Here is a 17,228-nt window from a genome sequence, read left to right on the forward strand (position 1 = left end):
ACCAAAATTATCTTTAAATACCTGACAATCATCAAATATCTTGATAAAATTTAAATTATATGTTTTTCTGTATTAGAAACCTGTCCATGCTGTAGGTCTCATCCTCTGAACACTTGTTTTAAAACGAATTCAAACAACCGCTTGAGTCAGAGCTATAGACCAATTGCATAGAGAAGTGTCGGGTTCAGGTGCTGTAGAGTAGTTGGCGCTGTAAGATTATGATTCTGTGTATTTATTGAGTGTGTACGTAATTTGGATTTTTAACGTAGCTTTAACAATTTTTCAGTCGTATCGCTACGATGTATGCAGTGTGACAGTTTATAGTGATCTCTGTGACTGGGGCATCGTGCCACAGACAAGCAGCATGATGTCCCACCCAGTCACATTATCCCGAGTAGTGAAGAGGGCACTTTACGGACAAGGGGAAATTACATTACAGACCACCCTTGGGCACGTTTATGGATAAGATTTTTCAGACATCCCCCCCCCCCGGCACGTTTTACGAACAATGGGAATTTAACATAGGGAATAATAATGTGTCTGTATAAGGACAAGCGAAAGTGGGATTGTTGTATAGGCAAACTTTGGTAACAATGTTGCAAGGGACTTGACCTCAATTGGGCCAAAAAGCGACGGGGGTAGCGGGTAAGTTCAGCTAGTTCAGTGGTTTGGCGGGTAAGTTTGGCTAGTTCATAAATTGTACCAATGAAAGCACTTGGCGGGGACGGAACTGGCGGGATATAGAACTTCTATTTGGACAGAGACATAGACTTACATAACACATACAACATACATACATAGATTCATGAACATCAGTCTATGTCACAGACAACTTTACAACCAACCAAAAAATATTTTAGACAAGAAAGTAAATCTTTTCGAGGCACATGAGTGACCCTGAAAAGAGCCTTTGGGTTTCTTCTTCTAATTTCTCCTGTTCCTCCACCAGCTTCTTATTTTCTGTCCTACACTTTTCGACTTCTTCTTCTTGTTCTCATTTTTCCTCCTCTTGATTTTCCTTCTCCTCTTCTCTTTTATTTCTTTCATTTTCTTCTTCCTTTTCTATTTTTATTCCACTTTTTCACCTTCTGTTTGTTCTCTTCATCCTCCTTCTCCTCCTTTTGTTATTTAGTTAGCTGTCTCAGTTGTTAATTAGCCTTTATTAAATTGTTTAATTCCTCTTTTAAAATATAAGGACTATAGGCTCCATTTTCAAATTTCACTAGTAATAATATCACCATACCAATCGTATCCACCATTTCCTGCAGTTTCAAGATTTTTTTTCATATGGTTGCTTGCAATCTTCTTCTTCATGGTAAAGTTAGGTTCAAAGGTTCTGGTACACATGGTTTTGCCATCACGATTTTGGACACATCTTAGTGCTGAACTGGAAAGGATTTTCATTATGAAGTTCGTTGAAGGATGAATTGCTCACAATACCAATGATTAAACGCTTGAGGAACTGTCTTTGGTACAGATAATATTCGATCATGGAATGCTGATTCCTGGGAATGGTGAAGGGTTTTACTTCCACGCGTCGTACTAGATACTTAGCGGTCGTTCTGTTCAAAGTGTGACCGATGTCGTTTCCCACTTTAGTCGTTTCCCACTTTAGGTAACACTTCCAAGCGTCGCACATAGAGTCTGGCTTCTTGGATGATGGTTTTGTACTCGTTGGCATGATCTGTCAAATGGAAAGCGCCACTGCCTCGATTCAATATTAGGCGGACATCCACACCGTTCAGCAAATGCTTCTCTTGCAACGACATATCCAAATGCAAACGATCCATCAGTTCTAAAATACTTTCCTTGCATATAGTACATTGTAAGAATTGTCAGCATGTGATGCGTTTATTGTGGCGTAAAATGTCTTCTCACCAACTGCGTCATGGTTTCCATACTAAGCATGCATCGAAATGAGTGTTAGTGGCTTCTTTTCAAACGTCAAAAATTTTTCCAGGTACGCTCGGTAAGGGTAAGTATCAATGCTGCTGCTGACTAGTTTTTTATTCAAGTAGAAATCCACCCCGCTAGCAAGGAATGCATCAAATTGTTGACGAGAGCTACTCTGTCATTCTCTCTCTGATTGGTGTTGTCTGCTGCTTTTTTCACTTGTACTTTCAAGTACAAGTAACTTCTGTTCCGATCAATGTATTATTCAGGCTGTCCTTTGATGTCAAACTCGATGGGATCTGAATCCGTCAAATTCAAAATTCGACCCATTGGAGTTCTCGCATCGTCATCATGGTGGGTGGCATGGCAAATAGATCCAGTTCCAACTTGGAACAGGCGCAAGACCCTACGTGCATCGTTTTTTGTCTCAGTGATTAAATAATCCAAAACGTCTAAGTCTCGGACGGTTCTTTCTTTCTTAGTCTTTCTAGCTATAGGATTGTAAATGCTTATGAAGGGGTGTCTTCATCGTCTCTTTCTGACTTGTCCTTGACTCAGCAGTGTCCAGTGCATTTATAGGACTTTCTAGGTGGCCCAAAATTTCTTTGCCCGTTTGAAGCAAGACAATTTTGCATGCTCTCAAGAAAGGTTCTTTGGGGATTTGTTTGTCAATGATGACATTTTGCAGAAATCATTGCCTTGCGTCAACTAAGCATCTTTCAGGGCGTGCAATCCTCGTATCACCATCGGTTTCAACACCAGCGCAATAGAACCAAACTATGATTTCAACACATCTCCTAGACCATGTCCTTGCTGTCGAGCGACTCCTTGGTGCACTGCGTACATGACTTATGAGTCGTTAGAGATTCGTTTTCGAAAATGGGGTTTTTCCGTGACTTTCCCTTTGGTAAATAGAATATTTTGTCCCAAATCTCCTTTTATAGCAGTGTTGACACTGTCAAAATACGACATACTGACGGGCAAATAGTGAGGATATGCAAATTCATGGTGAACTTGATAGATGTTTCCACCTTCCTCGTCTGCGTTCGTGGCAGAATCTATTTGAAAGGAATGACACGCAGTAACGGTACGGGGTGGGGGGGTCACACCAGGTTGTACTCTACCACATCGGAGTACACAAAAATGAAAATGAGTCCATGCTTCAGTTCTACCGGGGAACGAAAATGTTTCACAAAGTTCGAGTTGTCATCAATGATTTGCATTTCACTTAAGTTCTCGGCACCCTTGATCATCTTGACTTCTCCACCCAAAATGTCATACAATTCAAGACAAAATCTAATACCTATCGTTTTTTCCTCACTATCAAATTTCACTAGTAGACGAAGAACCACTTTATGGTACTCGGTGGTGACAGGTTAGTTCAGTTTGGTCAGGACTTTGTCAAATGCTTCATTGAGAGAAGTGTTGGGTAATGCTCGATTCGCAGTGAATTTGTGATGATGTTTAGTGGTAATCATGTTTTGTTGCACTGCTTCGTCCAGAACTTGAACCTCAAAAGTGTTTTGAGTTTCACTGATGTTTTTTTTTATTTGTGTAGGGTGAATCATTTCCATCAAAGCCACTTCCCAATGGGCTTAGTAATCCAATTAGATGGTCTGATGTGATTTGGCCGTGTAACAACACATCATATTGTTGGGAAACGCTTCCAGTGAACTGTCACTGGCTAGCGTCAAGTAAAATTGGTTGTCGTTGTTCATAATTCCCGAGTTCCGCTGATGTCCGAGGGGTCATTCGAGGTCATAGGAGTGTCTAAAAGAGGATTATTGTGGTGATTTTTGCTGTTGGAGTGGTGGCTTGCGTTGGGCACAAGACTCCCATTATGACCGTTCGAGGAGTATTTCAGGGAAGGATTGGGAAGAAGGTAACCGATGCAAATGCTCAATAAAATGGTCCACAATTATTTGTCTCCTTGTTGCAAACTGAAATTGGCAATGGCAGCACCGATGACGCAATACACCACAAAGATTTGGCAGAAAAAGACGATTTGCGTTTCAGGCACACGTTCTTCACACCACACCCACAAGGGATGCTTTTGTAGATCTTGCAGGGACGAACTGGGTGAAAGAGTGATCTCTGCGTTCGTATCGGAAACTGCGGCTGTGTTAAAGGGCATGATGGTCACTTCTTTTTTTTATAGAAGATGACATGTGAATCGTTCATCCAAGAATCAAAACTGGCAGGATATCCTTTCCGACACACTTTGACTTCTTTGACACGGCGTTTTCCAACTTTACGGGTTCTTCCTTGGAGAATGCTTTCGATGTTGTACACTTCTTCTTTTTTGGTCACGCGATGTAACTCGGACATGTAAACCGTTCCTTTTAACAGTTCCCCGTCCAGTTCTTTTAATTATTAGACGTCAGGATGACGGCCACGCACTCGTTCAGTGACACAAAACAATTCAGTGGTACAGTTGTGTATGTAACCTTTGACGAAAGTGCGATTGGTTTTGCCAATGCGCACCCAATCTCCTGCTGACAACACTCCACTTTTATTGGGGACAGTCACCATTGAGGCGCTCAAAAACGATCATTTCATTGTCGGAGTCACGTCCGATGCTTCGATAGTATGATTGGCTGTACGCTTGAACTAAGTGTGGTAAGACGTCGATATACTTGAGAGTGTGTTGATGCGTAAAATATATCCAGGTGCGTCGAAAACGTGCCACGATGCTGAATTTGGTTTCGGGATTCTCGGAAATGAATGTTGTTGTTGTTTAACGCCATTTTCCAGCACACGATAGGCTATACATGGCGGCCAGTATTAATGGCGGAGGAAGAACCTGGGAAATCCCCGGAAAGAACCACCGACCCTCGAGAAGCTACTGGCAAGCTTTCTCACATACCCACATTGGCCGAATCAGAGACTCGAACCCACGCAGACAGAGGTGAGATGGCAGTGATCCGTAACGGAGAGCGCTTTAGATCACTCGGCCACTCGGGGGCCCCGGAAATGAATGTCACGTTTCTTTAATAATTTTTGGAAACCTATAGTATGGGATGGATCGTAGTAAATGTTGGCTAACACCTTCTCCATTTTTAATAAGTCACCCACTCTTCGTTGACGCTACTTTGGACGGAACGAGATGATATTTTGAAAACGGCTTTACGTGTCCGATGTGCCACGGGCGTTGAAGTCAAAGCTAGTGGCGGTGGTGGAGGTGGTAATGGGATGGAGTTTTTGTTTTTATTTTTTTCAACTTTTGGTTTAACCTTCATACTATTTGACTTCTGTCGAAGGATGAGTGAACATCATCTTTTAACCCAAGCTTTAAGTTCTTCTCGTTGGAGAGTGGGAAAAGGGGTCAACAAGGACGCTGAAAACTTACTAGGAATGTGAGCTACTGACGATGTTTTAAAGACTTCTCGCACCTCTTCTTCCTCAGGCATTCGTGTTGCTGCCTCTGTTTGACCACTGGGGGCGATGATGGTGATGGACTTTTCATCTGAGTTAAAATCTTTCAGAGGGGGCAGATTTGTTTCGTCTAAAGCTTTCTGGTGAAAGAGTTGCAGTCGTTGAAACAGTTGACCTAACGTTTGCAATTGTTCTGTTTCGGACAAATCGTAGCAATCCATCAATGACTGAAACTCCTGTTGTAACTGCGACTCTCGGTCAAATAAGGTTTGGGAGGCAAATGCGGGGTTCGTTGTTCTTGCCAACGATCGTATTGTATCCATCGTTTGTAAGGCACTACAGAAAGTTTTTGTCGTTCAATCGGATTTCGATGGTCACGTCTGAGAGCTTTGTTTTGCTCTCATGAGTCCTCCAAGCTGTCTTCCCAATACTCATTTCAGCAAGGGTCCTAACAAAAAACAAGGGCAAAATTCCTCCGTGTTGTACCGACATCTTTTTCTTTTGACGAATGGGTATTTTCTTTTGAACCATTTGGCGAAGAACGTGGCGATGCTTAACAAAACATTTTTCTGGTGTTTATAGAAAGTTATCGTGCCTTTCAATACGTTCAAACAACATTCGCACACGGTCTCGCTGACTTCTTTGGAGGCTATTTGAATGCGGTTTTTTGCAGGGGTGGAAAAGCTTTGGACAGGACGGACAACATGTCCATATGTTTGACCAAACGAGGAGGAATTCCTTTCATTTCCTTTCCTTTGGGGCTGGAAAGCGATGGCTTCTGTGGGTGACATCTTTGGGTGTTCAGGATCACAAAAACACTGATTCACATTCTTTGATTCAGGTTTTGTTTATGCTGGAATGCGTAGTCACTGATTGTCGTTACGTGGTATCAACTTGATGACAGGCATCACGCGTCGTAGTGGGGTTCGCAACCGACTAAGTCGGGACAGTTATTGATTGGACAAATTCAGTAAATTATGCAACATGTTCAATTTCTTTTAGAGCAGGTACTTTGTGAGCAGCTGCCACTGGATCTAATGAGGAGTAGGGTGTCACCGCTGGAAGAGAAGTGTTTTGGATACGTGGGTTTCCATTGTTTCATCACATGTGGAAGAACGGGTGTCAAATTGGTTTAGAATGTCATTACAAACAACGGAGACGTGGAAGAACCTGCGGCTTCTGGAGAGGCGATCGTTGTCGCTGCAGGTCGTTGTTTCCGAATGTAAGGTTGAGTCCTGGCCGAAATGTCTCTCTTGCATTTACAAGCGATTTTCCATGAGTTTTTCTTTTTCTTTGGAGTTTTCTTTTTCTGTTTTCATTTCATTTTTGGGGGCTGTGACCTGGACTTGACACTGTTGTTCTTTTCCTGACTTTTTTCTTGAGAAAGACTTTGGGGGCATTAGGATCCCAATTTACGAGGGAGCGAATGATGACACATCCTACAGAACAGTTACCTCCAGGTTTCGAAATAATTTGCTTTTTTGGTTTGTGTGTCGATCAGGAATGTGAATGATACCTTGCAGTAATTGACGTGCTGTCACCGTAAACCATCGTAAGATTTCTTTGAGACTGGCTTCGAAGACACGAGCACGCATTTGTGGATTTTGTTCGTGACTGATGCTGTGCAAGGCAAGAATCAATTTGACGAAAGAGATAGAAGGGACGTCATGTTGACGCTGTGTGGGACAGATAAAACGTATCCTAGGTTATGATAGATTTTTTTTTTTGTTAAGTTGACGACGGGGACGTGTACACGATAGGCCCTCCGTCTAGGTACCAGTGGCGAAACAGATGTGTACGAAATCGCAAATAATCGTGGGTGGGTGGGTTTTAAATCTACTAGTAAATAGGCGTGTGGGGTTGGAGTGGCATCGTCGAACGCATGAGTCAGCCAAGGCGTTCCTAACTGTTTGGCTAAGACTTGCACTTGCGATTTATCTCTAAGGCTTTTAAACAAGACGAAGTAATGGCCATTGGGACTGATGGTGCGAGTGACTTTACTTTGTTGAAACAAATTTTGGGTGATGTAAATGACACTGGCGATGATGCCCTTTGCTCGTGAACCACAGTTTGATTTCTTCTTCGTCTTCTCCTAACATGTTGCCGAAGATGACCAGATGACTTTGGCTGGGATCAGACACGATCCCGTCGTCATCGCCATGAACTCCTTCCACAAACACGATGGTATCCCCTTGACTTTCTCGCAAGAGACAGTACGCCGATTGACACTCTTTGTAATACTACACGATCCGTTCGGTTTTGTCTGAACTCCTAGGCCCGGAAATTAACATGTCAAAGGGATGGCTAAGATACAAGGCCTCTCAACTGGCTCAATCTAAGTGTTCGTCGATGACCTTCAAAGTGAAGGAAGAGGGAGCAGGGACAGCGAAGATAGCTGTCACGTTTACCCCGACCCAGAGTAGCCCCAGTTTGAAACATGCATAATCAAGGTAATTCTGACAAGCCATTGTTTGATGTTAAACACTGCCACAGGCTAGCACTAATCCCTTACGTAAGATTGCCGTGGCTAGAAGTGGGGAGCCAGACCTAGGAGCTGCGAGTCCGCCAGATAGTCTATTATCACCTAGATGTGCAAACGTTTGTCCAGATCAAAAGAAGTTGCCAGAAGAAGTGGGAGTGTCTTAACTTCTTTTCCCTGCAGACAGACAGCCAGGTTGAACTGGCCGCTAAGACGATTGGACAGGGTCACAGCGCCACCCAATCAGAATCGAGATAGGGGAGAGACCCTGATTTGCCTAGAATGATATCTCCGCGTCTTCCGGCAAGAATTAGTTCGCTAGAGAGATTGCCTAGCGGAGGATAGAGTAACTCAGAACAGCCATTCGTTATAGGCGGGAATATTTTAGAACAGGAATTCTAAGTACAGAAGCTTCAAATAAGGTCAGTGAGCTAGTTGTTCGGTCTTTGCGGAATGCGACGCATTTTTAATTGTAGGTCGTATGTATACGTTATTATTACTAGAATCGTAGTACGAAGAATTACTTTGTGATGTTAATATGTTTGCATATTTTGAAGAAATGAGTTGATATTTGTAAAGAATTATATAGCTTGCTAGCCTTCGTAAGAGTTAATATTGTAATTCGCTATATGGGTATTTTATAGTAGACTAGCACATGTGTTCATGTGATTATAGATTTGCCATTGTTAAATATATGTGTATATACTGATGTGACGCAATGTATTGATGTCTGTATGACAATTTGCTGATACCGTGTTATTACGCCATTGTTTACCCTGCAAGAAGTGTGTGGGAATTTCGATGTGTACGTATGCGTAACAGAAACCGTAATAGCCTTATCTGATGATTAATTGTTGATCTAGTGGGAGGTGAGATTCGATAAAGCATATGTTAACGCCTTGTGGTTTTTCACAGGAAGCTTTGAGGGACAGACCAGTTACAGTTTGGTCCCGTAGTCTCAGATAGAGAGACGGAGGAAAGGAGAAGAAAGGAGAGAAGTCAGGAGAAGTTGAAGTCTAGGAGGAAAAGGGGAGAGAAGGGAGGAAGAGGAAATTGGGAGCGAAACTGGAGGAGGAGATAGTCGAGAAGGAAACGGAGTCGACAGAGTTGTTGAAGGAACGGAAGGAAGGAAGGAAGGAAGGAAGGAATTAGCGGGAAAAAAGAGATGAGTAGACGCAAGGACAGGGAAAAATCGAACTCACACTGTAAATCACGGGATGAATTAGGCTGTCACTTGGTCGAGGGAAAGACGGGTGATTGAGAGTTTATCGTTTTAAATTATCGAATTTATTAAATTGTTATTAATTGAATTTCATCTTCGTGTTCTCTATAATTTACTACCTTTTTCAGTACACGTTTATTTTTTAAAAATGGAACAACACGAGAGACAAAAATAGATAAAAGCCAAATGGTGAAGTACAGCGATAAAATACACATCAAAACTATCAAAGTGGAATATAAGCAAGTGAATGTACAACATGTTGGTAACAAATGTGTCCAAGGGACATTGTGTAAAGTTCTTAAAGTCTCTACATTGGGTACAGTCACATAGGTGTCCTGCCGGAAAGGCCTCTCGGGATTGTCCATGACAATCCTGTCCTGAAGGTAGTCGTTGTCCTCGGTGACGGGTTTTTCGTATAGCACTGTCACTAACACAAGTTTAAAAGTTACTTTTTTCTCTGGACTTTCGAGTTGAGGATCACAACTCTTGGGCATAATTGGCCATTTCTTTGGTCCAAGCCTCGAAACCTCAATTTTTCAGTCATGTACATCTGTCCAGTGAAGATGTAAGTCACAAGCTACACACACATCGTCATTCACATCTTCAGTACCTAAAATGTGACGAATCTTTTTTCCCGTAGAGGTCGAGAAGTGTCCAGATGAAAAAGCAAGGATTTTCAAGCTCATTTAAAGGGACCACCTTCATGTTTTATTAATGGTCAAGTACTTTTCGTAAAGAATCCACAAGTAATCGGCTGGTAAACAAAATCCCAGAAAGGAAGTCACTAAGATACACACCACACGTCGACCCCAATTCAATGGAGACAGTTCTCGTAATAAGTGTTGGTAATCCTTCACCGTTTCAATACTTTCATCAATTTCCTTCCGCGGAATCTGTTGTATAACCATTGATAAATGTTGTGGCAAAGTAATCCGTTTTCCTACCTCTCAATGTCGGAGGCAATAAGTGTACTTTCTGCACAAAGATGATCGTACACAAGTGGCGAATCTAAATGGTTTAGTCACTAACTTGAATATCACAACACACCGTTCAGAAGTTTCCACTTGAACTAAGTTTACGTTGTGTAAAAGAGTTCGGTAACCCTCTAGCTCTTCTCTGAAATTCGTTGCAGGATTTCTACCTTGTAGTAAAAGAGACAGTCACAACAAACCAATCCTTCTCGCCCACATTAAATTTAACAATGTTTGAATACCGGAACACTTTCATTTGAATCAATCCTCTTATATCATTCAGGTACCAGTGGTTTAAACATCGGTGACGTGGCGTATGCGGTTGTTCTTTGCGCTTCACTTGCATTTTGACCAGCTCTCAGTAAATACGTTCTCTCAGCTCCACAGGAAATCCACGAACGATGTATTTTAAAGTGTCCATGATCATGTCAGTCAGTAATTATACCCACTTCTAATTGTCCTTATTTTATTTAAAAATCGTCTCCAAAATGAGAGTAATAGATATAGTGAGTGATGTCTGACCACTGCCATTCAGGGTAACGGTCAGGAATGTCAGTAAAGTCTTCTAACGTCAACTGTCCAAAGCGGATTAGTCGGATGAAAGCAGACTTGATCCAGAGAAATCTCACGAGTTTGTTAACTTTTTTCACTTTCCTTTTGTGAATTTCGCAACACAAACATTCTACCAATTGAGATTTTGCTCTGGCAGGTCCCTCCCATCTATCCTTGCAGCTCTTCTCTTGCAGTTTGTTTAGTAATCCTTTTTATATTAATTTTCAAATGGGGTTTAAATACTAGTCTAGGTATTGTCCTACGTCCTACGTTTGACTCCTAGCCAAGCTGGTACTTCAAACAACATGGTATGCCACTTCAAAGATTAGAGTCCCACTAAAGGTAGGTAGTGACAATGAGGAGACCATCGATCATGTTCCAGGTAAGCCAAGTCTTTCTGTTCCCACTCGGGAAGTGACACACCACAACTGAAGCACTTGACTTCATCCCCTGTGCACAAGTAGATAAATCCGGCTCTGGCTAATTTTTCGGGGGTATATCCTCCCAGATATGTAAGGCCATTTTCCTTGGAACGTTTGGAATCGACTTTCAAAGTCGCAGTATTCAGGCACACGCACAGGGAACGAATATTCTTCTCTCACAGGTTCATTTTGATGAGGGTACAGTAAAACCAGCAATAGTTCACTTTGTGTTACATGACATCCGTTTTGTGGTAGCTTCATTGTTTCACGTGAGGATGACATTGTAAAGTAAAGTGATAAGGTGTTCTGTAACGAGTGGCATCGCTTTCGCATCCGTCAGGTTCGACACGCTTAAGCATCACTTTACATGGTAGGTGTAGTAGTAGTAGTCATAGCAAAGTTTCCATGATGTGATACTGAATGCCTGAGGTCACAGATATCTCTCATCGCAAGTCATTGCATCGCACTCCACTTGAGAATCACCGAACTTAAATGATCAGTGTTTAAAAGTATTCATTTTTCTCGTTCTGTCTTGGTAGTTACAATGAACTATAGGTCTTGGACGTTGTGCCTTTTTATATGCTGGCGAATGTCGACGTATCCATACGTCAAAATGAAGTTGTTGGGAAGACGCACTCGCTTTAGGTGCACTTTTTGATACACTTGTTCTAAAGACCGACTGAAAATTTGGTGTGTGGGTAAACGTACAATCTTGTGCGGCTAGCAGGTGGACACTTTAAAGTTTCCATTTTCTCCAGACCGCAAAGCTTCTTTCAGCACCCCAAAGTTGACCACTCGACCGGTGCGATAATTGAGAGCCAATCCTTTCACTTTACACTCGGTGTGAACTTTTCATTGTTTCTTCCGGTATTCGTAGCCGAAGTTTTTGGGACCTCCACTAGCACTAGCAAAGCTTAGAATCTCGTCGTCGGGGTGCTCGTCCGTCCAGGCACCTAAACGACCTCCTTCGATTTTAGGGTAACAGTGACCCAGTCGATTGATATAGATGGAACTGTACGAGTCAAAGTACAGGACGTGATTTCCTAACAGTTCTAAAACTTTGTACAATTTTAGGCGAGTATGGTCTATCACGTAAGCCGCAATCATGACATTTTCCAAATTCGTCTGCTTCTACAAAGTCCATTTCTTCTTCGTAGCAAGTCCTCACGAAGGACGTCCACGTGTTTCATATATTTAGTTTTTTTTAACGCGAATCATCTATAAGTAGCGGAAAGTTTCTTGTCAAATATTCCGTCTTGTGTAAACACGATCTTTGTGCCATTTTACCCCAAAAGCAATTTAACATCACTGTGGCAAACGATCACCTTCTTTCGTTTTTCTCCACGTGGTCTAAAGCGATGCCTTCCTGCTCCCAGTATTTCTCTTTGAATTTATTCTGGTCTTCGGGAGGGTGGCACTAGGAAGGAGAGCCGTTGGCTTCTTGTTTCAGTTTTAAAAAGGCATCCATGTAGTCTGCAAACATGCCTGAGTTTGGTCACCCTTGTGGTATTTTTCTGTCTTGGGAAAGTGGTACATTTCGTATAACAATTGGTATCCAGTTCTACAGCTTAAAACAATTCCATGCTGACCCACATTCCCGTCAAGGCGTATTCTTCCCGGTGTGCTGACAAGATTGGTCTTGGCTGCACATTTCGGCACAAGTACGGCACAAGGGAAACATCAGTTTTCCTTGGCAATGGTGAGGTAAAACGGGATCGTACAAGTTCGTGGGAGTCAAGACTTTCCATTTTATCAATATTTCGTATCGGCGAATGTTGTTCATGTCGATGTGACAGTATTTGCGCACATAATGATACAGCGAACACACGTCCAAGTATTTGATTTCTTCTCCTTTCTCGTCTTCGGCGTGGTGAATCAAACAGGTTGCATTCGTCTGCCCTCCGTACAAACTATCCATTGGGTTCCGATTGTCCAACAGCTTGAAACCCTCCGCGATGCGTTTAAACTCGGGATCGGTTTTCAAACTGTGATTGTACTCGTATTCTCGGTGCGCATGTTGTCAGGGTTGAATTAGTGAGTCAGACGAATGGGGTAGAACGGAGTGTTGATTGGCTTCGTTATTGAAAAGGTGTGCAAAATAGCCTTGGGCCCTTTCTTTCATTCCAAACGTTTTAAACATTCGACTCAAAGGCATGGCCAAACGACTCATCGAATCTTTAAACTGCACTTGTCCCACTCGCATGGATTTTGTCTTCTTTCAAAGCCACTTTAGAACTTCGGTACAGAAAGAAACAGAGAAGAAAAGAAGACGAGAAGAATGTGAGAAGGAAGAGGAGGAAAAACCTGAGAAAGTGACGAAATTTAACAAACAGAGAGAGTGAACAAAGACAAAGAAGTCTATGAACTTATTAAAGCGTTGTCTTGTGTTGTGAACTGGATTGTAAAATTTGTACAAGAGTAGAACAGACAAAAAATTTCAGTGTCTTTTGGTTTCATTCTTTAGAACATGGACCTACACTCACGCACTCACTCGAAAACATAAATCATGGGAAATACGGATTTTAGTTTTAATTGATTTTGGCAAAATGAATAATATTTCTTATCGAGAAAAGTTGGTCGTCCTGAAAAGGACCGTTCATTGTTGGGTTTTTTCTAGGCCAGATGCCCTTTTCAAGGCCATTCATATGCCTCGAAAAGATTGGCTTACTTGTCTTAAAAACTCAGGAACGGGACATAATCAGATTTAACTGCTTTAAGCCTTTGCCGTGACCAAGGCCTACCTCTGGACTGGCATCTGTCGATGATGATTTGGTAGAAATCCCATGAGGTGGTACGCATGCGTACTAACATGATTGAGTTGTTTAGCTCAGGAAGGTCTTCTTTTTCTCTTGGGTCGTATTAAAAAGAGTCTGATACATTTGTTTCAGACTCCTTAATTCTGCTAAAAGTCTGAGTACCGTCACTGTTTGACGTTCACTGTCCACCTTCTCTCCTAGACCTTATTTCTTCTCTGCTGTTGTTTCTTCTTCTTGCTTTTTCCTTCTTTTTGTCTCTTCTTCCCGTTGTTGCTGTTGAAGGAGAAAATTTTGTTCAGATTCTTTCTGCTGTTGTACAAGTTTCCCCAATTCTTCTTTCCGTCTCTGCTTAAAATCCTCGTCATGTATTAAAGAAGGAGAGGGTGGCGAAGGTGTTGGCACCGGAACACATTCTTGCGAAGAAGAAAGAAAATCGACTAAATCACAATTAAAGTCGACCTCTTCTGGAAGTAGGACTATGTTGACTTTGGTAGTCGTTGCTATACCATTGCTTCTCGTCTTTAAGGCCTGTGCACCCCAATTCCGTGTCTTCTTAGTTTCCGTCATGTTTGAAAACTCTGTCTCTTTTATTCACCTCCTATATAGAAATGTGACTGGTGACAAACCTCAGTCCGTTTCGATCCGCTCTTCCACTATAAATAATCGCATTTGATTTCATTCACCTGTTATCGTCACAAGATGTGTACAAACGTAGAATCATCTACCCTCGTATCATCGATGCTGTTCGCACGGACTTACCCATGTAAGTGAAATAATCGTGGACAATTATTCGAATCACCGACACGAGCGTTTGGAAATGAAGAATTTATGTGGAGAGACAAGTCCTCGTCTACGGTCCAGAAGTCAGAAGAAGTTTGAGGAAGAGAAGAAGACCTATGCTATGCCTACTATGTCAACGGAATGATGTTAACAAAAAAACCAAAAACAAACAAAGGGCCACTCATATGCCTCAAAAAGATTTGCTTACTTGCCTAAACAATATTTAGTCGGTTGTATAGTTGTTTGTGTCATAGACTGATGTTCATCAATCTATGTCTGTATGTTGTATGTGTTATATATGTATATGTCTCTGTCTCTATAGAAGTTCTATGTTCCGCCAGTCCCGCTCCTGCCAAGCGCTGTTAATAGTATAGTTTATGAGCTAGCTAAACTTACCCGCCACCGGCTACTCGCTACCCGCTGAACTACCTGAACTTAACCACCACCCGGTACCCGCTACCCACTAGTTTAACTTACCTGCCATCCCATGTCACTGTTTGCTGTTTGGCCCATCTGAGGTCAGCCCTTGCAACATTGTTACCAATCATCAGCACCGTGACGTCACCTCACCTGTTCCATTCCTAGTGTCCCTATACAACAACCCCACTTTCCCTTGTCCGTATACAGACCCAATATTCCATATGTTAAATTCCCATTGTTTGTAAACGTTCCCAGTGGGGTCTGAAAATTCTTGTCCTTTAACGTGCCCAAGGGGGTTCTGTAATGTATTTTCCCTTCTCCGTAAAATGCCACCCTGCACTACTATCCTTACAACAGACCAACCAGTCCTAACACTAACCTCTGAATGCCAAGCGCCAAACGAGGCACCTGCTAGTACCATTTTTGTAAGTCTTTGGTATGACTCTTCTGAGGTTCGAAGCCGCAACCTCCTGCATCGGTGTATTTATTGATACAATGCGAATAATATTATGAATTTGAAAAAATTACTCGTTTGTTCACTCGTTTTACTTCATTTTCTTAAATCAATGTCGTTCTCCAATTTCAAGCAAAGACAATTCAGAATATATCCATATAAATCGACCTAAACCCTATCTCGTCTTCATTTAATATAGTGATAAAATTACTGGAAAAACACAAAAATAATCCAAAGCAAATTTATAAAATGCTAATGTAGTGCGATGGTGCAAAATCATAAAGCGTACAAAAATGAGAAAAGGTATTTCCTTTTATTATCGCACCGTCGTGATTACAGAATAGAGAAAGCACTATCCTAATTACAGAAGAAAGAGAAAACAGAGTCCTAATGAAATTATAGAAACACCTTCCCGTCTTAATTGCATTACAAATAAAGCATCGTCCTAATTACAGAATAAATAGAAAGCACCGTCCTCATTACAGATGAAAGAGATAGCACTGTCCCAAAAATTAACGTATTAAGTAGTAATGGGCAGAAGAAAAAAAAATCGAAGCTACAAAAGAAATTGTTACGCTACATAGAGCTAGATGTCGCGGACAACTAACCTGCACATCATGTAAATTAAAACACCCAGCATGAATATAATATACCACCGTCGCTTTACATACATATTTTGCTCGTGAATTATTGATCTCTTCCGACCGCATTTAATTTCTTATGGGTTTTAATATTGGCCATGTGCCAAGATATATTCGATCCGAAAATGAGTAATGTGTTGAATCCCAGGTTGAACTACAGCACTCAGAAATTGTTTCTCAGGTTGAGATAACAATAGGAATAAAACCAATAGTTTTTCTTACATATGAAGTGTAAGGAAAATTGATTATTTCTGCTGCTAAAATATAGCATCGGACAAATCAGTCTTTTTCTCTGTCTGTTTTAGTCGCATTGTTCAACCCCAAACCGGAACACTTTGATTGATGCTTATTGTGATTGGTACTTGAATAAACCGCATAAAAACTTTCAAGCCATTCTACGTATTTAATGGCCTGATACTTCCTATTACATCGTTCTTGTGCCAGAGTAAAGCAGTAAAAACATATTCATCACAATAATTAACGTAATTAAGGTGTGTTTTTCACAGCCTTAATATCTAAAATGACATCCTGGCAGGCTCAATGCATTTGACTAAGAACGTCAAATGTGACCACACGTTTTTGACCCGGAAGACCAAGTCAGGCAACCAATATTTGTTGACCATAATGTGTGTTCCACAAGATTTCCAGAGACAATCATTGTTAAAGCTTTGTTAAATGTTTCTAATGTACATTTTAGCCTTCTCAAGTCTTTCCAGTGTGATGAAGGGTCGGATTATATATATGGCAGTTTCCAACAAGTAATGTGTACAATAGGTATCCAATAGTTTAAATTGTCTACCTATCATCCTGAAAGTCACGGGGCTTTGTAAAGATTTCATCAAACCTTGAAGAACATGATTCAGACATATTGCTTTAATGCAAGACATGATTGTGATAATGGTGTTCATTTGCTCTTGTTCACAGCTTGGGAATAAGTTCAAGAATCATGGGGGGGGGGGGGTTGTGTTGTTGCTTGAACTGGTTTTGGGAAATTTGTTCCGTGATACAAATTAAATTATTACAAAGACACTTCTTTCAAATGAAGATTCAAAGCATAATTTCTTGAATATATCTCTGATTTAAAAAATGTGTTGTCAAAGACTTGTCAAGTTGCATGAGCTAATCTTCATTCTACTAAGTCTAGAATGAAAATAAGATATGAAAGAAACACACAGTTTGGTAATAAGATTCTAACTATCTTTCCCATCACTAAAATCCCTCGTAGGGTACATTTTATGTTCTTGTACAATTGAAAGAAAGTAA

This window comes from Sinohyriopsis cumingii, chromosome 2 (assembly GCF_028554795.1).
Source record: "Sinohyriopsis cumingii isolate HCF-2022 chromosome 2, ASM2855479v2, whole genome shotgun sequence".
Lineage (NCBI taxonomy): Eukaryota > Metazoa > Mollusca > Bivalvia > Unionida > Unionidae > Sinohyriopsis > Sinohyriopsis cumingii.